This window comes from Suncus etruscus, chromosome 16, assembly GCF_024139225.1.
Source record: "Suncus etruscus isolate mSunEtr1 chromosome 16, mSunEtr1.pri.cur, whole genome shotgun sequence".
In the NCBI taxonomy this organism is placed as follows: domain Eukaryota; kingdom Metazoa; phylum Chordata; class Mammalia; order Eulipotyphla; family Soricidae; genus Suncus; species Suncus etruscus.
In genome coordinates, this window is record NC_064863.1 from 13,175,152 (window position 1) to 13,197,060 (window position 21,909).

The window sequence follows — 21,909 nt, forward strand, 5'->3', positions numbered from 1 at the left end:
ATGTATATTACCACAGTTTCCTTAACCACTCATCTGTTGTAGGGCACTTGAGGTGTTTCAGACTCTGGCTATTGGAAAGAGAACTGCAGGAAACAAAGGTGTGCAGAGGGCATTTTTGTTGTGTTTTTGTGTTCCTAGGGTATATCCCTAGGAGTGGTAGTGCTAGCTCAATTTTCAGTTTTTTGGAGGAATATTTATATTGTTTCCCAGAAAGGCTAAACAAGATGGCATTCCCACCAAGAGTAAATGAGAGTTCCTTTTCCCCACATCTGCCAGCTTCTGTGGTGTGAGATGATACTTAGTTGTTGTTTTGATTTGCATCTCCCTGATAATTAATGATGTGGAACATTTTTTCATTGTGTTTGGCCATCTGCATTCTACTTTAAGGAAATGCTATTCATTTTTTCTCCCGATTTTTTGATGGAGTTACATGTTTTTCCTTAAGTTCTGTTAGTACCTTGTATATCTTAGATATTAGATCCTTACCTGATAAGTATTGGGTAAATAGTTTCTCACATTCTGTGGGTGGCCTTTGTGTCCTAGTCACTGTTTCCTTTGAGGTGCAGAAGCTCCTTGTTTAATGTATTCCCATTTGTTTATTTCTGCTTCCATTTGTTTAGACAGTGGTGTTTCCTCCTTGAAGATGTCTTTAGTCTCAATGTCATGGAGTGTTTTGCCTATGTTTTCTTCTATATACTTTATCATTTCAAGTCTAATATCAAGGTTTTTAATTCATTTTCATTTGACATTTGTGCATGGTGTTAGACAGAAGTCTGAGTTTGCTTTTCTTTGCATGTGGCTGACCAGTTATCCCAACACCACTTGTTGAAGAGGCTTTCCTTGCTCCATTTTGCATTTATTGCCCCTTTATTCAAGACTAATTGATTGTATGTCTGGATTTGTTTCCCTGAATATTCAAGTCTATTTCATTGATCTGAGGGTCTGTCTTTATTCCAATACCATGCTGTTTTAATGAGTATTACTTGTAATACAATTTAAAGTTGAAGTTGGGAAAGTGATGCTTCTCATCTTCTTTTTCCTAAGAGTTGCTTTAGCTATTTGTGGGTGTTTATTGTTACAAATGAATTTCAGGAGTGTTTGATCCACTTCGTTGAAGAATGTCATGGGTATCCTGAGAGGGATTTTCTTAAATTTGTATAATGCTTTATGGAGTATTGCCATTTTAATGATGTTAATTCTCTCAATCCATGATTTGTGTATGTGTGTCCATTTCCTTGTTTCCTCTTTTATTACTTGAAGCAGGGTTTTGTCATTTTCTTTGTATAGATCCTTCACCTCTTTTAGTAAGTTGACTCCAAAATATTTGAGTTTCTGTAGCACTATTGTGAATGGGATTGTTCTTTTAATGCCTACTTCTTCTCTATAATTATTTGTGTATAAAAAGGCCATGGATATTTGTGTGTGAATTTTGTAGCCTGCCACTTTGTTATACAAATCTATTGTTTCTAAAACCTTTTTTGGTAGAATCTTTAGGGTTTTCTATATATAGTATCATATCTTCTGCAAACAATGAGAGCTTGACTTGACTTCTTCCTTTCCTATTGGATGCTGTTGATATCTTTTTCTTGCCTAATCACTATGGCAAGAACTTCCAGCACTATGTTCAATAGGAGTGGTGAGAAAGGGCAGCTTTGTCTTGTAAATTTTAAAGGAAAGGCTTTTAGTTTATCTCCATTGAGAATAACATTTGCCAAGGGCTTGTGGGAAATAGCCTTGACTATATTGACAAAAGTTCCTTCTATTACCCACTTATGATAAAAATTCTCAACAAGATTGGAATGGAAGAAACTTTTCTGTCTTGTTTTTCATTTTATGAGGCCCCTTTAAAAGTCTGCATCCCATATTCTGTATTAGAAACAGAGACAAAAAAACAATGAGTGTTGTCTCTTTTGCTCACCTTTAGCATGAATTATCAAAAAAAGCTAACAAAATGTAAGCTGGTTGGCATCTCCATGAGGACTTAGCAAGACAAGTCATAGAGGCTTTGTTCTATAGACAGATATGCCAGACATTTTCACATACCAATGTGACATGACTTGGAATGTTATACTATCTATGATGAGAAACAGGGAATGAGTTAAAACTTAATTAAAATTACATGGACCCAAGTAGACTGATCTATGTTTGGTAACCTGAATTATTTTTTGCTTGATCATCACTTATTAAAAAATTTAAATATGGGGCCGGGTGGTGGTGTTAGAGATAAGGTGCCTGCCTTGCCTGCGCTAGACTTGGACGGACTTTGGTTCAATCCCCCGGTGTCCCATATGGTCCCCCAAGCCAGGAGCAACTTCTGAGCGCATAGCCAGGAGTAACCCCTGAGCGTTACCGGTGTGGCCCAAAAACCAAAAAAATAAATAAATAAAAATTTAAATATAAACAAATCCAAGGTGCTAGAGTTCAGCAGATAGGACATTTTTGCCTTTCATTTGGCCAATCTGGGATCAATCCCCAACCCTCCAGAAAGTTCTCTGTGCACCACCAGGAATGATCCCTCAGCCCAAAGATAGAAATAACTCATGAGCACCGCCAGATGTGGCCTCAAAACAAACAAAAAAAGATGATGTTCATGTGAATGAATGAGGGAAGTAGAAAGCCTGTCTCGAGTATAGATGTGAGTGGTGTGGGAAGTAAGGAGATTTGGGACATTGGTGGTGGGAATGCTGCACTGGTGAAGGGGGGTGTTCTTTACAGGACTGAAACCATACAACTACAATCAAATTTGTAATCAGGGTGTTTAAATAAAGATAAAAAATAAAAATAAAAAATAAAAAAGATGATGTTCTGCAGCAAGAGCAAAAACCCAAATTAATTTTTTAATGTCAACATAGTCTAAAATTATCATGTCACAATCAAACTCCAAATGATCTGTATTTGACACTGCTGATATCTACCATCCTCTTCCCACTTCATTAAAACAGAGTAAGAGACCACACATGGTAGTATCACCAACCCATTGGTAGAAACACTGAGTCAGTGGTTTCAACCTTTCAATAATCTTTAATGATCTTAGTAAAAAGTTGAATCTGAATAAAGATGCTGCAGTATGTAGTACCTTTGCGTTGCTTGTAGCTGACCCCAGTTTGATCCACAGGGCTATATAAGGTCCTTTATAAGCCTCACCAGGAGTCACAAAAACAGAAACAGCCACTGCACAATGCCAGATATAATAAGTAATTAATGAATTTAATTGAAATAAAAGTCTGGTTCTTTAATTCTCAATCTTATCTGATGAGTCTAGCATGACAAACATAATCTGTTATTTTAGCTAATACATTTCACTGTTATTTTTATTAGAAATATATTTGACTAAAATAGACAATGTGGGTGAATACTTATGATTATGCAAATATCTTTCTTTTTATTAAATTTTGCTCACTCATTCAGTATATATGAATATTTATATTAATTATATGTATAATATATAAACTAAAATTATTTACCTATATATTCTTACTATCATAGTTGCCAAATGGTATTTACTAACTCCTACATTTATTAGTTATTTAATATTTCTTTTTTCTTTTTTTTTTGTGTGGTGACTTTTCTTATTAGTTAAAATATAATCACCTCTACCATGGGTTTTTCTGCATTTATTATGTGAAATCTTACTCTACGAAATATTTGTTCGATTGATTGGGTAAGGAACTTTACTTTTTGATGGGTGATTGCTCCATTACTGGCATTTACTTTTCATGCTGTCATCCATGTTTGGTCAAAAATAGATCCTTACTGACACCTTAAGCACATCCATGCCTTCTGGGTTACAATATTTTCAGGCTCATCTGGACTTTTCTGGCCTTCCCTGAATTCAGACTTCCTCTAAGAAGTCCTATTGCTTACTCCCCAAGGCATTGTACAAATTAAATGTGATCCCTCTAAAGATACCCATGACATTCTTCAAAGAAGTGGATCAGGCACTTTTAAAATTCATTTGGAACAACAAACACCCTAGAATAGCTAGAGCAATCATTGGGAAAAAGAATATGGGAGGAATTACTTTCCCCAACTTTAAACTGTACAAAGCAATAGTTATCAAAACAGCATGGTATTGGAATAAAGACAGGCCCTCAGATCAGTGGAATAGGCTTGAATACTCAGAGAATGTTTCCCAGACATACAATCACCTAATTTTTTGATAAAGGAGCAAGAAATCCTAAATGGAGTGAAGAAAGCCTCTTCAACAAGTGGTGTTGGCACAACTGGCTAGCCACTTGCAAAAAATTGAACTTAGACCCCCAGCTAACATCATGTACGAAGGTAAAATCCAAAACCTCGATATCAGACCCAAAACCATAAGATATATAGAACAACACGTAAGCAAAACACTCCAGGACATTGAGACTACAGGCATATTCAAGGAGGAAACTGCACTCTCCAACCTAGTGAAAGCAGAGATTAACAGATGGGAATATATTAAGCTGAGAAGGTTCTGCACCTCAAAGGAAATAGTGCCCAGGATACAAGAGCCACCCACTGAGTGGGAGAAACTATTCACTCAATACCCATCAGATAAGGGGCTAATCTCCAAAATATAAAAGGCACTGACAGAACTTTGCAAGAAAAAAAAACATCTAATCCCGTAAAAAAAATGGGGATAAGAAATGGACAGACATTTTGAAAAGAAGAAATACAAATGGCCAAAAGACACATGAAAAAATGCTCCACATCACTAATCATCAGGGAGATGCAAATCAAAACAACTATGAGGTACCACCTCACACCCCAGAGATTGGCACACATCACAAAGAATGAGAATAAACAGTGTTGGCGGGGATGTGGAGAGAAAGGAACTTTTATCTGGTGGGAATGCCATCTAGTTCAACCTTTATGGAAAGCAATAAGGAGATTCCTCCAAAAACTGGAAATTGAGCTCCCATAGGATCCAGCTATACCACTCCTAGGAATATACCCTAGTAATACAAATATACAATACAAAAATCCCTTCCTTACACCTCTATTCATCTCAGTACTATTTACCATAGCAAGACTCTGGAAACAGCCAAGATACCCTTCAACATTCAAATGGCTAAAGAAACTGTGATACATATACACAATGGAATATTATGCAGCTGTCAGGAGAAATGAAGTCATGAAATTTTCCTATACATGGATGTACATGGAATCTATTATGCTGAATGAAATAAGTCAGAGAGAGAGAGAGAGAGAGAAACGCAGAATGGTCTCACTCATCTATGGGTTTTAAGAAAAATGAAAGACATTCTTGCAATCATAATTTTCAGACACAAAAGAGAAAAGAGCTGGAAGTTCCAGCTCACCTCATGAAGCTCACCACAAAGAGTGATGAGTTTAGTTAGAAAAATAACTACATTCTGAACTGTCCTAATAATGAGAATGTATGAGGGAAATGGAAAGCCTGTCTAGAGTACAGGCAGGGGTTGGGTGGGGAAGAGGGAGATTTGAGACATTGGAAATGGGAATGTTGCACTGGTGATGGGTGGTGTCCTTTACATGGCTGAAACCCAAACACAATCATGTATGTAATCAAGGTGTTTAAATAAAATAAAATATATTTAAAAAATAAGTCGTATTGCTTTTGGGGGGAAAAATATTTGTGACTGCACCAAGAAAGATCTGGCACCTTTTCTATGTCATTTCTGCCCAAAATTGAATATTCTAAGTCTCATCATGAGGAAACTTCAAACAAAAATTTAGAACTCTTCCACAAGAGACCTGTGCTCTTTAAAATGTCAACATCTGTAAAGCTAACAAGAGGTTGCAGAAATGTTTCAGATGAAAGAAGAGTGAGAAGGCATGAAAACACATATAGACATGACTCTGGTTTAGATCTGAATTGGCATCCTTACAAATGCTCTCTGAAGACCATTTGGGGAACCCCAGATAAAATTAATAGGGGTATGGATTAGGTAACAGTTTTGTACAAATATTAAATTTTCTGATTTTAAAAAAAGTGTGATCAAAAGAAATGTGTCAAGTACTAAAGGGCCTAATCAAAATTCTTTATACAAGTCTTCTGCTTTTCTGTCAATTTATATTTTAACATAATATTTTTCAAATAAATTGGTTATATGGCATTCAGGCAAGATTCTTAAAATGTGCTACTAGTCCAAGTGTAAATGGTGATTTACTCAAGGACCCATTTCAAAGTAATTCCATAGCTAAGTTAATATATTTTGAAACTGTGTGTCACACATATCTAATCCATAATTTTGCATATACTGCCATAGACTTAAGTTTGAATATGTTGGTTTAAAGCAGTGCTTCTCAATTATTTTCTGTCATGCCCCCCTAGGAAGAAGAAAACATTTTTGAACCTCCTGCATGACTGTAAATAGTATCTTTATTTAAAAAAAAAAAACACGTTAACCTGCAAAACAAAAAAATATAAAATAATTTGAGCTGATTTTTTTAATCTGAGGTGATGTCTGGATTAATGGCTACAATGAACACGCTTTGCAATGCATAACTTTTCGAAGAGGGGTTTGAAGAAGGACACAGCAACTCTCAGCTCCAGAGACATACATGGACTTAAACATGGGGCTTAACTTGTTATGACAGTGTTTGCCGAGGTCAAACGCGGCCCCTTTTACGGAGCCTCGTGCCCCGCCCTGGGGGGCGTGCCCCACTATTTGAGAGCCACTTGTTTACAGGTAAAGATTCAGTTGCTAGTAATATAGAAGTTGTGCAGAAATTGTAACTATTGAACAAAAATACATGCAATTTAAGGAATATGAGTAGACTTAAAAAAGCTCATATCTCAAGATCCTTGCGTTCATCTATATATGCCTAATCTTTAATGTCCTTGATGCAAATATCTTTGGCTTAATCTGTAAAATATAAGAATATTTTTTCATACAGCTGTCTCTATCAATTATTACAGGACCAAGATATAGAAATTAGGACACTTAGTCACAAGGTATGTGATTCCCTACACAGGAGACCAGAGCCACTAGGGCATTCATCAGAAGACCGTAAGAGTGGCTGCTTCTCTGCTTCCTCTCTTCCTTTGTCCTGATACATTTTTCTTATCACTTCCTGTATCTGAGGGGCTGGACATAAAATGAAAGCTTCCAAGCATGGGCTACTCTGACAAGCATAGTCTATTCAGACAATGTTTCTTCTTTCAGTTCATGGGCCCATCCTGTGCTCATTGTGTGGAATATGGAGATGCCATCAAGATATCAATGTGCCCAGATCTCACTGTTTATTTTAATAAGCTCTTTAGGAACATTGTCTAAAAGCATCGATAGGGAAAAAAGATTTATCTGTCTTTTAGTAACATATCAGAACAGTAGAAGAATCAGTGTAGAAAGGAATATAGTTTAAACAAGCAAAAAAAAAAACAAAAAAATAAACAAAAAACAAAAAAAAACAGAATCACATGCAGGTTTGACTCCTGAATTTGTGATTTTTTAATCATGGGATGTAAAGCAAGTGATTTAACCTTGCTAAGTATTTGTCTTCTCAGTTGAATATTGGCATCTCCAATCCTGCTTCATCAGATAAGTCTTCAAATGAAGCAAGTTAATGAGGTAGGACTATGGTTTTGTAAGTTAAATGCAAGTTGCCTTCGGATTATTGTGAAAAGAAAGATTCTGATTCCATGGTTCCATGATCCCATGAGATGTGGGCCTGAGAAGCCATACTTCTAAACAAGTGGGTGAGATTGACCTACATGTGGTATATAGTCTACACTGAGTAGCAAGAAATTAAGGCCTTGAAGAGAGGGATAAACCCAGAGCAAACTGTGCAAAAGTTTGGTTCTCTTACACCCCACTTGTTTAATTTCTAAGGGGCTGTTAATGGGAATTAGTTGCTAAGGAAAGCTAAGCAAAAGAGGATCAAACATAAAAAAAGAAGTCTTAGAAATTTGCAGCTCTACACCACAGGTTGATTAGGGCCAAAAGAAGATAAATTTAAACCTAATTAAGAGAAAGAATTTCTCGTGTGAATGAGAGGAATTCTAAGTGTAAAAGCTCTGAGGACACATTGACTTCTGTCAAATTTCTGTCAGAAAAATGTTCCTTCAAACGATCACACTGACAGCCTCGAGGAGTGAAGGTTCTGACTAATTTTGAAAGCATTGTTACTATCACAAAGCTCAGAAGGAAATAATAATGCCTTATTCCAATCCATTAAATCAAACTTGCCAAACTCTTTTGCATATAAATCCCAAGTTATTGCTTCTTAAACGCATTGTTGATTTTATAAAAATGAGAGATTGGGAACTCTTTGAGGGCAGGAGTTGGCCATTGCTCTTGTCTGTATCCCTGGCATTTAGAAAGGTCTGGAGTCTTGTAAGTATGCCATTAAACACAGTTTGAAAAGATTTTTTGACCACTGCTCTTCCCACACACACACTATCACATTTTATTGGATAGAACTCACCATCAACTATGCTGCAGTATTATTTTCTGTACCTCTAAAAGAGAAAATGGAATTATTTAAACTTATTCACTCCTGATTATCAGAGACACCCAACTTCAGAGATCTTAAAAATGTTTAAAGCAAGTGTGTTTTTTGAACTTGCATCTCTATTATAAAGTCACTACCTAGCACATACAGAATTTGGTTTCTGGAAAACTAATAGGATAGCTGAGGATTCCAGAGCTAAAAGGAAAGACAAATAGAGACAGAGACATTAGGGCAGAAATGTCTCTCAGATTGTATTTAAGTTGCCCATCATCTTTTCTTGGGACAAGCCTTGGTAGACACCAATGGAAATGAGAATTATGAGCATTATGAGACTGTTATGAAGCCAATAGTATTTTCACTGGAAGCAAACCAAAGACAATAAGGAAGAAGAGCAGATAAAAAGCAGAAAATGGGTAGAGGTGAAAGAATGAATGAAGACCAGGAGGAATGAGGGAAGCCGTTATTGTCTGAAGCTACTAGTGTAATAGCCATTAAGGCATCCATAGTCATAGAAATCTAGTGAGAGCAATGTTTGGAGTCTTTGCAAAGAAACTGAGAATTCCTGGTCATTGGTATTAGTCTTCACACAAGACGGACACTTTTTATTGTGGAGCCAGACACTATGCCCTGTATAATGTAAGGAAACTCCTCTTAATAGGTAAATATGCTAAATGACACACATACTCTAGGATCCAGTAGAATAAACGACATCTGTGCAAGCCCTGGATGAAGTGATTTATCTCCACTTGGGATAAATGCACCCATAACCCAAAACAGCAAGAGTTCTATCCTCTTGTACAACTACATTTATTTGCACTGAACAGCCATTGCTTGAGTTTCTCTCTGCAAGGAGTGACCTTGGGCAACTTACCCGGAGTAAGTTGCCCACCCCATCAAATTACTCCCCCATTTCTGAAATGGTTAGAGTCATAGCATTGGCCTTACTGTGAAGCTAGAATAAATTCACACTGCAGAAACTTTGGAACAGTGCCTGGCACAGAGCAATCACTCAAGGCATGTCAGGCATTTGGACTCTTAGTCTCTGACATGTCATTGTTTATAGATTGGCATAATGACACGGCTCCACGCTGACTTGCCATCGTTCATCAGGTTGCATTGGCAGGCAGTGTTCCCAAATTCTGATCCTCTTTATTGTTTGTCTAAGTCAGATTTACCCAAGCATTAGGGAAATGAAAAATACCACCTCTGCAAGAATGACTTCAGTTCCCGAAACAGGAGTGTGACCTTTCAAGGGCTGTGACCACACTGATTGCCCACAAGCCACTTTGCCACCGCAGCAGCTCAGTGAGCAGGCTGCCAGGGGCCTACCATACCTCACCGAAGCTCTTTCAGGATGCAGATCATATGCAATGTCATCTGTCCCATGCATTAAAATGCTGGCCTCTAGAATCAGCTGTTAATAAACCAACATGCTGCTTCCACCCATCAGCCACCACTCACACCCCCAGCAGAGTCCCCCCTCCGGAGCAACATTGCAAGCACATCTCATTTGTCAGCTGGTTCAACTGCTGAGACACGACATAATTTGGAAATGTGAAAGATCCCAAATTATCTTATCGTGAGGTGACAAATCTAGTACGGTGACCACAAGCCCAGACAGTTGACGCTCCAAATAAGCAAAATGCAGCAGAAGCGAATCTCACAATCCCCTAACAGTTTAGGGAAAACAAGTTTATTATTAATGAACCAGACAGTAACCTCTCCTCTCATTGTAACTGAACAGAAATTAGGTGCTGGTTTTTTAAATCTACTTGGTAGTGATATAATAATGGCATGTCACCAAAGTTCACAAAGAAAGGGTCTACTCTTATTTGCAAACCTATTTGAAACACCCAGTGAGCACTCATGAATGTAAGATTATTACATGCATCCAGATACACCACTGTTTGAAAGTCTATGTTTTAGATATAGTCAAGTCTATGAAAAAGAACCCCCTAACTTAATAAATTTTCTCTTATTCTGGACACAACTCTAGAGTATTTGCAGAGCATGTTGCAGAGTGATGATTCAACAAAGACAGATATTTGGGGATTTCTATATAAAATCTTTATTTAATTATTACATGATTATATGATTACAAGCATGATTGTAGTTGGGTTTTAGTCATAAACAGAACAATCTCCCCCCTCCCACACCTTCACCAGTGCAACATTCCCACCACCAATGTCCTCCTGTCTCCTTCCCAACCGTTTCCTATAATCAAGACAGGTTTTCTACTTCTCTCACTTATTAAGATTGTCATGATAATTGTTACTGTAGTTATTTCCCTAACTGCACCACTACTATTTGTGGCAAGCTTCATATTATGAGCCGGACCTCATCTCTATTGTCTCTGGGGATTATTACAATAATGCCCTTAACACATACTGATAGTTGATGTTTTTCTAATACTTTGCTGCTTGCTTTACTTCTTTGACTTGCTTTAGAATGAATGTTTTATGTAATCTGAATTTAGTTAGGGCCCTTTCCCCTGCCTCCAGCTCTGAGCTAGGATATAAACTTTTGCAAAGTTGATGTGGAGGCAATAGGAACTGAGAATGAAGACAGAACTCAGAACCACATCACTTCTGGAGGAGACCATCTTTGCAGAGGGTCGGCCACAGGATATAGCACTAGCACTCTGCTCTCTCAGAGTCTTTTAAAATCTATGCACATTTAATAAATTCCCTGGTTCTGGATATTCTCAGCCAGTGAATTTTTTTTTCCACATGGAAAGTATGGGATTTTTGTTTGTTGGTTTCAGAACTCCATTGTCTTTTTATAGACATAACTCTGAGTTAGCACAAGAAAAGGACTTATCCTAAGGGAAAATCCATTTTATTAGAGAAACATGGAAAGGTAATACCCACAGAAAGACAAAGCACACATCTCCCTGTGAAGTCACAGTGATACATACTGAAACCTAGGGCCAAATCTACACTACTATTTCAGCAGCGGTACTGGGAGATGATCTCAAGATAAATCATCCATATTAGAGTCGTAGGTAAATAGATTTGAAAGGGAAATTACCATGGGCTACAGCAAATTTGGGTGACTTATTTAGGTGAAAAAATAAGTTATAGCCTATTCTCATAGCTCAGAAAATCCTTGATCATAGCCAAACTGATGTTTGGGGTTCTGTTTGGGGTTCTATTTGTATTTCTTTTTCAATTGAGGCTTTGTTTCTTGTACAAATTAGTTATTTATAGCCCTCATACTAGTAACACATAAGGTATGTTAGAAGGAAAATGACTTTTGTACCAAGTAGTAGATAAAATCTTTATTTAAAAAAGAACTGAAATCACCTCACCTCTTGGGCCAAAAAAAAGGCTTCATTTATTAGAAGTGAGTTAAGAAAGCTGTGTGGAAAACATCTATAGTAAACACAAAAAGATGTTTCACGTGGCTAAAGGAAATATTGCACTAAAAAGTGAAGAAAATACCCCAAACAAGCAACTTTGCAGTTACCATCCTTCTGACAATAAGAGGTCTTTGAAAAACCAGTTCTAGCCAGTTACTAGAGCAGGCTCGGAGAATAGAATCCTGACCTCAATTACTCCTCATCCTTCATTAAAACCAAAGTACATATTAACTCACATGCCCCCCAGCTGCATAATGAGATGCTAATGATACATGCAATGTGTGAACAGACCTGTAAGTCCTACACACGTGCACAGCTTTAACACCACGCAAATCATGCTACTGGAATTTTGTTGCATAATTGACACTAGTTTCTATGCCAAATTTTTTGTTTAAAAAAGTGGATTTATGGGGAGAGGGAAAAAAAGTGGATTTATGACCACCGTGTGATATTTTTGTTTTATAAATTGTGCCAATACTACCAAAAAAATATTACTTGTTAGGATGCTGAAGCCCACCTTCTCTTTTGAACACTTCTTTTCTCTATCTTAACAATGAAAGGCCTTTATTTTGAAAAAGAAAAATCATGTCTTAAGAAATGATGTTTGGTGCAACATTGGGATATGCTGAATATTCAAGAATATAACTTAAAGGAGCCAGAGGGATAGTACAGGGAGTCATGCACATGGCCAACCTGGGTTCAATCCCCAGCATCCCATGTGGTCCGCTAGATACCATGAAGAGTGGTTCTTGAGTACAAAGTCAGGAGTATTGCTAGGTGTGCCCCTCCCAAAAACAAACAAAAAGAATATGTGTTAAAACATGGCAAGAATTGGGCCCGGAGAGATAGCACAGCGGCGTTTGCCTTGCAAGCAGCCGATCCAGGACCAAAGGTGGTTGGTTCGAATCCCGGTTCTAATCCTGGTTTTATATGGTCCCCCGTGCCTGCCAGGAGCTATTTCTGAGCAAACATCCAGGAGTAACCCCTGAGAATCGCCAGGTGTGGCCCAAAAACAAAAAAAAAAAACAAAAACAAAAACAAAAAAAAAACATGGCAAGTATTATACAGTGAAATATGGGATACTTGTACCCAAACCATTACATATAATTCCTTCCCTTTAGTTAGTTTACTTCTTAGAAACCCTAGTCCTAAAACCCAGCAAAACTCTCCTGTAAAAGTGCCCACAGTTTCACCCCTCAAGTGCATACTTTCATTTTAACAATTCTCACCACTTCTTAAATCTATCTCATTTTCACTTTTTTTCTTTTGACTAGGACAAGAACCTGGAGTTTGTTGGGGCCACTATCATTTCTCTTTTTGGACCAACAAAAGAGTTGAATCTTTCCCCAACTTTTTCTCCATGTTTCCTCAGCTCTCTTGAGATCAGAGTGAAAGCATTAATTTCCAGGCCATGCTGATCAAGTATACCTCACCTAAACATGGCCTTACAGACACACTTTGCAGGACTGGATGACAATTGCCCAAACCAAGCAGAACTCATCTGGTGCAGTCTTCCATTATCACTGTATAACTGTGGCTCCCTGAATTTAGTCCCATCAACAGTTGGAAACTACTTCCCAATCACTCACACACACACACACACACACACACACACACACACACACACACACACACACACACACACCACCACCACCACCACCACCACCACCATCACCACCACCACACCACACCACACCACACCACACCACACCATACCATACCACATACCTCCATTTGACTCCAATCTGGGAGATTCTAATTATGGAACATTGTTCTCAAATCTCTTTTGATCTCATGCCTGTTAATGAAGAAAGCATAAACTTTTGAGCATATAGTTTCACACCTCTATAAAATGCATGAGTCTTACTACACCCACCAGCAAAATATCAGGGCAGTCATGCTATCAAAATGAGCCAATGGAAAATTTAATTTGGAATCAACAGTAATATATTGCAGGCTGTGTGGGAAGATAAAGCACTCCTGGATTTTTTGTTGTTTGTTTGTTTGTTTGTTTGTTTCAGTTTTTGCATCATACCTGGCAGCGCTCAGGAGTTACTTTAGGCTCTATGCTCAGAAATTACTCCTGCAGGCTTGGCGGACCATATGGGATGCTGGGATTCGAACCACCGTCCTTCTGCCTGCAAGGCAAATGCCCTACCTCCATGCTATCTCTCTGGCCCAAGCACTTCTGGTTTTTATGGGTGAAGTTTGTGGGGTTTTATTTTGGTGTGTGTTGGGGGCACCCAGTGATTCTAGCTCTTCACTCAAGGATCATTCCTGGCAGGGTTAGGAGAACATATGCTGTGTCAGGAAATTACCAGGAACAACTTGCATTCATGGCAAGGACCTCAACCCCTGTCCTATCTCTCTGTCCCAAAGAGGCATTTTTGATTTAGAATTGTAACAAATAATGATCAATTAAATAAAGAGAATAATGGTGTAAAGTAGAAATAGGCGATGTCAAGATTTTTATCTTGAGTCATGAAGTGGAAATTGACATCATTAATCATGAAGAACGGGGTATAGAGAGATTGAGTTGGAAGTGCCAAAGAGAAGAAAGTCTTGGTGCTTATTATAAGATGAGAGATATTCATCTAGCTGAAAATTTTTCTTTGTAGCCATTTCTTAAGATTTTTCTCCCAGAGGAAAATTCAACAAGTATATTAAGAGAGAACAAAAATATGAAAGATATAAAATGTATTATTTTTGAGAATTGATTTAAAATTTTGCCTCCTCAAATCCTTTTCAAACTTCCTGTTTTCTTTTTTTTTTTTTTTTTTTTTTTTTTTTTTTTTTTTTTGGTTTTTGGGTCACACCTGGCAGTGCTCAGGGGTTATTCCTGGCTCCAGGCTCAGAAATTGCTCCTGGCAGGCACAGGGGACCATATGGGGCGCCGGGATTCGAACCGATGACCTCCTGCATGAAAGGCAAACGCCTTACCTCCATGCTATCTCTCCGGCCCCCCAAACTTCCTGTTTTCATCATATCAAAAGCAATTCCTTAGTATTATTTCAATATATGATGCACGGATGGAAGCAACTAAGAAAAAACAGTAACAACCCCTAAGATTCTGCGTATTCTAATCTCTGGAGCCATTTTGCCTCATACCTGTTTTGCTTATTTCAAGTTTAATGATTCCATATGGCCTTCAAATTTAACCTGTTTAATTTCACTCCAAAACAAAAAAAAATTGACAGAGGGAAAGACAAAGATAGAATTGTTTCCTTAAGAGAAATTCCAAACTGGAATTATTAGATAAAAGGTTAAAATATCATCTGGAATAAAATAATTTCTTAAAATGTATAGCCCTATTTTTTTCCAGTACAAAGTTCTAAAGAAAAAAAGCAATGTTGTCCTTAGAAATGGTTGTCTTGGATTATATGTTGCTATTTCTTCCAGTTAAAAGTTATCTTTCTTATAATCTTTGAAACTACACACACCATAAATCCTTAATAAATGGTCATTGAATTAAATTCCTAACACTACTGGTGCTTAAAACTAGCCATTTCTATGTGGCATTTTTGCTTTTCCCTATCTCTAAGAAGGCAGCAATATGTCTTGATTTTTTAGATCATAAGTCCTTTCTCCTCTGACTTATAAATATCTCAAGCTTTCAAAATCATGTTGTGTATTTTACAAGAAGCTTGGTTGTGTGAATTTTCCAATTCTGTTAAAAGTCTTGTTTTTAAAGGCGCTTAACACATATACTCCTGACTAGCATAATAAACTCAAATGATTACCTAAATCTATTTGAATTCAAGAGTTTGCTCGTGTTTCTTTTTTTAATGTAAGATTATTTTTGAGCTAGTACTTTAGTTTGTTATGTATTTTTAAATTAATCTGAGTCTCTTCTTTAATATTTCAATATCAGAATTAGCCATATGACTAATAAAGGCAATCACAATAATAGTTAGATTATCTCAGGAATCTTCCAGAGCATTTTTATTTTATCAAATCAGGTTAGAAAAACAGGCAGTCCTAAGATCAAAATATATATCTATATATATCCTGTGTAATAACCCATGAAACAACCATTTTTCTCTCTATTTATGCTTTATCAATACCTTTAAGGGTGTTTTTTAACCAAATTTATTCTCTTTCTGCAATTGATCACTTACTGGCCTAATACATTTGTGGTTAGGTTAGCTTCTGGTCATATCATTTTTTCAAGGGCATGGCAATGTCATTCTTTAAAATGTAACCTACAGCTTCACTCTCACAAAGATTCATTACAAGCAGACTTACTGCAGAATTGTTTGTATTATCAAAGCAGAAAGCCATGTAAATCTCAAGATTAGGGAGCTAGTTAAATTAATTAAGTACATTGCAGCCAATAAAACATAATAACTACGTGTGCCAATAAGAAATAAACTCTAAGATAAATTCCAAGTGGATAAAGTAAACTGCAGAACATCGTGAGTAATATGCATTTTGTAGCCTTGGAAATGTCTATCGTGTTACTCAAGAAACTCATATTAATGGTTGCTTCTGGGAAAGGCAGTAATGGGAGCCAAGTAATGGAAGGAAAACTTACCTTTCATTGAAACATTTTTATGTTTTGCCATGAACTATTACATACATTCTTAATTCGAGTTAGACAATAGACAATAAAATTAGGGGGAAAATCCAAGCCTGTGTTTCAGACAAACATTCAAAATCCCTATTAATTTTGATTAATGGTAATGCAAATTGCAAATTATATACTAATTGGTCTCTGATTCTTTCATCAACATTTTGACATCTCACCAAATATGACTGACATTTACCAATGTGCCAAACAGTCATCCACTCTGTCATTTTCGAATCACTCAATTCATGCCAGTCATCAGACTGTGCAATGCCATGCCCTCATGTCAGGGTAGTAGCAATCATTAGTACCTGAGATGACTCCTAAACTCCCTGAATTCATGATCTAGTAAGGAACTCCAGTCTTCTAAGTACAGTATCTCCTAATCCCTGGGCTCATGTTACAAAATCCCTTTTGATACCTACCTTCTTCTTAGCACTTTTCCCTGTATAGTCATATGATCTTTTCCAATATATACGCATCTAGAGAAGGTTTAATTTACAAATTAGTCTAAGGGATTAATAATAACTAATAGAAAATATGTAACAATGCAAGGCCTAGAGAGATAGAAGAGCAGGTAAGGCACTTACCTTGCTCACAGCAAGTGATACTTAATACTTCATACCCTACTAGTAGTAATCTCTCAGCACAAAGCCAGGAGTAAGCCCTAAACACAGCTCAGTGTTTCCTCTCCCCAAAATGTACAACAATGCACTGCCCTAAAAGTTATGTGAGGGGCCAGAGTGATAGCACCAGCGGGTAGGCCTTTTGCCTTTCATGCAGCTGATCCATGTTCAATCTCTGGCATCCCAGAAATTAATCCCCTGAGTCTTCCAGGAGTGATTCTTGAGTGTAGAGTCAGAATTAATCCCTGAGAGCAGCTGGGTGTGGCTCAAAAGCCAAAAAAAAAAAAAAAAGAATTAAAAAACTTTTATTAAAAACCATTGTAATTACAAGAGCTTCATAGCTAGATTTCAGGCATACAGTAAAAGTGAATTAGGGCCATATCCACCAATAGTGTTGACCTCCCTCCACTAAAGTTTCCAGCATGTATTCTATACCTATACCCTTCTATTCTTCCACCCTGGCCTGCCAGTGTATTGAGCCCATTTTAAGTATAGATTGTTCTAGTTTGGATCTCTTCATTCTAATATTGTTCATTTTGGCTTGGGTATTTAGTTCTATCGTTTTATATCTCCACCAATGCACCGGAGACCACTTGACCTTTGGCCCCTATTCTTTTTAGAAAAAAATAAAAATGATGTGAGGGGCCCTAGTGATAGTACAGTGGGTAGGGTTTTTACCTTGCACATGGCCTACCTGAGTTCGATCTCCAGCATCCCATATAGTCTCCTGAGCACCTCCAGGAGGAATGTTTGAGCACAGAGCCAGGAATAACTCCTGAGCACTGCAGTTTATGGCTGAAAAAAAACAAATAAATAAAAGTAATGTGAAGTGGTATCTCTATCTCTCTTCTTCTTCCTACCCATTACCACACTCTCAAACTATTATATTATATATACATATATATTTGGGATAAAAAAAATCACAGGTAATGGAGGGTGATTGGTGTTTTCATATTCATGTATGTATATTAATGTTGAACCCCAAAGCATGAATATTAACACCATTGTAACTTACCTCACCCACAATAAAACATTTTGGGTTTTTTGGGAGTTGTCCCAATCTGTTGCGCTCAGAGGTTACTCCTGGCTCTGAGCTCAGAAATTGCTCCTGGCAGACTCAGGGGACCATATAGGATGCCAGAAATTGAAACGGAGTTCGTCCTGTGTTGGCCGCATGCAAGGCAAATGCTGTACTGCTGTGCTATCTCTCCAGTTGGGACTGGAATGATAGTTCAGCAGGTAGGGAGCTTGCCTGGCATGCAAATGATTGGGGTTCAGTCATTGGCATAATATCAAATGGAATTAAATTATTTGTTCAATTTGATATGGTCCCTTGACCACACTAGTCATGAACCCTGCATGTAGAGCCAAGAGTAATCCCAGAAAATCACTGGTTCTGGCCAATAAATAAATAAATAAAAACTTGATGGCAACAAACCAAAATATTATAAAGTGAAATCATGCAGAAAGGAAAATTACTGTGACTGGGAAAATGTTGGTAAGTTCTGTGGGAACACTGGAAGACACTGACATGAATGCAGGCATCTAGATGCTAAGAAAGTGTGCTACAGAAGAGATATTAAAGCTGGTTCTTAATAGTTGAAATGGTCACTTTGACAAGAACTAGAAATTGAAAGGAAGTAAAGTGATATGCATGATATCCCATCAGTACCAGTATTGCAAGTCACAGTGACAAAAAGAAAGAGAGAGAGAGAGAGAGAGAGAGAGAGAGAGAGAGAGAGAGAGAGAGAGAGAGAGAGAGAGAGAGAGAGGCAGGCTAGGGATAGGAATAGAGATGAAAGTGGGAAGACCAGCAGGAAACTAGAGAAGTCAATAGCAAAAAATGAACACTGGTGAATGGAAGGGTGTTGTAATGTATGACCCAAACTCAACTATCAACAACTTCTTAACTCTGTATCTCACATTGATAAAAAAAATCTCACAATATATATTTTTAATAAAATGAACGTCAAAAAATAAATAAAGCCAGAGTCATAGCACAGTAGGTAGAATGTTTGCCTGCACGAGGCCTATCCCAGGTTCAGTCCTTGATATTCCATATATGGTCCTCCAAGCAGGTCAGGAGTGATTTTTGAGTGCAGGGCCAGGAGTAACCCCTGAACGCCACCAGGAGTGGCAGCAAAACCTAAAGTAAAAACCTAAAGTCTGCAGAGTTCTGTTGCCTCGGAAGGATCTCCAGGCCTCTTCTTAACTTCTCTTGATTACCAACAACATTTCATCTTATATGGCCTCCCTCATCTCTAAGAAATTTTCCATCATCACACAGCCTTCCTCCCTCTGTGTTTTGTGTCTCCAAATGCCCTTCTTCTATGTATGTTAGTATTTTTAATTAATAAATTTTAATTAAATCATGATGCAATACTTAGTTACAAAGTTTATGATTTCAGTCATAAAATTATCCAACACCCTAGGGGCCAGAGATATAGCATGAAGGTAAGGCGATTGCCTCTCATGCAGAAGGTCAGTGGTTGAAATCCTGGCGTCCCATATGGTCCCCTGAGCCTGCCAGGAGTGATTTCTGAGCATAGAGCTAGGAGTAACCCCTGAGCACTGCCGGGTGTGATCCCCCCAAAAAAATATCCAACACCCAACCCTTCACTGGTCCACATTTCCCACCACCAATGTCCCCAGTTTCCCTTACCCCATCCGTAGTCTGTCTCTGTCTCTCTGTCTCTCTGTCTCTCTGTCTCTCTGTCTCTCTGTCTCTCTGTCTCTCTCTCTCTCTCTCTCTCTCTCTCTCTCTCTCTCTCTCTCTCTCTCTCTCTCTCTCTTACCCCTCTCAGACGTCAGTTCTAGTGGGATGTAGTCTCTTTCCCAATATCTAATAATATCATTTTAACTTGGCCACATGAACCACTCAATGACATGAGTGAGTTGGAGGCTATTCTTCCACGAGCATAGCAGGGCCATGATACGGCCAGATATGCATGTCAGGAAAATGCTTCTGAAGAGAGTAAGACAAATAGGGCAACCTGAGGCATTGGCATTTCATATCATAGGTACCATCTTTATTTATCTGGGAAACATGAATTTGTTTTGATGCCCCTCTGGGCATCACTGAACTGAGCACTGTACCCAGGCCATCTCTTTGAGTCCTCAGGGAGCCCACAGAAGAAAGTTGGGGGGTGGACACATCTGGGTCTTCGGGCTCAGAACTGAAGAAATGCTGAAGGCCAATCCTTTGCATGAGTTTTCAGGAGGGGAAAAGCCTGCACAGGGGCAGTTTAACAATTAGCGAACATTCTATTTCATATGCAAAACCAGGGGCAAAAGGTGAACAGAGAACATGACCTAAAGAGCATTCATGTTGTAGTGCGGGGAGTCTGACTGCTCCAAGCACACAGCACTGGGTGCATTGGTTCCGTGCTACACCGTAAAGGTCTCAAAACAAACAAACAAACAAACAAACAAAAAGATGTAGGTAAAATCCGTGCCTTCAAAATAATAAGAGTCCATGTTTCTCTAAGCAAGCTTTGCATGAAATGGAGAAACTTGAAGCCGTTATCTGAAACTTCGAGACAGAAATGAACTCAGTGGAAAAAGAGGTTAATTGGTGGGAATGGTTCAGACTGATAGCTGATATTGATCACACACTCAGACCTATGAGACTTAGCCCACTTTGTTGTTTTGCTTCCACAGTTTCTATCTTCTGAAAGGTGGATGAAAATTTTAAGGAAAGAGAATGAAGAACAGGACTATTGTCTCTTAAGCTCTATTTTTAAGGGGTGGGGCATGGAGAAAGGAGTCTTTGGGGGTGTAGGTATAGCTTTATTTACTACCAATTTCATAATCTCAAAATCAATGTTCTCCTCTTTTGGTTTTTTTGATTTTGGTTTTCTATATTTTTTTCTTTGTTTATTTTATTTTTAGTTCCAGGTATGTTCTCTGCAATATTATAAGAAAAAGGAAGAAGAAAAGGGGGGGGAGAAAAGGAAGGAAGGCAGGAGGAGAGAAAAGAGGGGGACAAAAGGATAAAAACTGAAAGAAGAAAGTAAACACAAATCCAAACAGGATATTAAAAAGGAGGGTCCAATTAATTATTCTGAGATTTATTACTAATTGTAAAACAATAGCAAAATAGGAATTTTGCATCAAGCTTCTATTTAATAAATCACTCTTAAACAATAAATGGATTACCAAACAATTAATAGTCATTTTTATGTAGGAAGTGAGTGATTTTTGTGCAAAGAGGGAAAAAGGCTCCAGGCTTTGCCTCATCTCCTACAAGCATCCCATATTCTTAGATGTGACGTTGCCTTGGTAACCACAACTTGGTGACCTCGTTATTTCAACCTAATCCTGCTTTGAAATTATAGTTGCTCCACCCTTTTGCCTGGCTAGCCTGATAACATAATCATTGTAAATGAGGATGGGAGAAAAACAGCAGGACACAGTCCCTCCGGTGACACGGGACTGGTCTCACCTTATCGGAGAAATAGAGGAACAATTAAATGGCATGAATCTAAAACCCTAAAAGTGGATTTTCTTATTTTTCTATAGTTTGCGATGCTTATTTTCCAAACCTACTGACTGATTCAATGTAGCAGGGTATTTGGATAGTCCTAGATGAAAATGGAAATTTCCTCAGTGGGTACCTAAGACAAAAACAAAGGAGAGTCAAACTGTCAAAGGTGAATTTCGCATTTTTGTTATTTGTTTTGCCCAACAGCTGAATAGAAACAGGAATCCAAATATGTTTTGCTTGTTTTATTATACAAAGCGAATGGCAATGTCCAGTATTTGTTTACCAGGCTTAACTTCCTCCAGCTAAAGCCCTATAAATCAGTTGTCATCTCACATTCAGATTTCTATCAGAGCAAAAGGTCTGAGGAGATTGCATTGCTAAATCTTGAATGCAGCAAATGTAAATATAGTTAAGGGAAATGTAATTAGCTCATTTGTTTCAATTTGGGGGC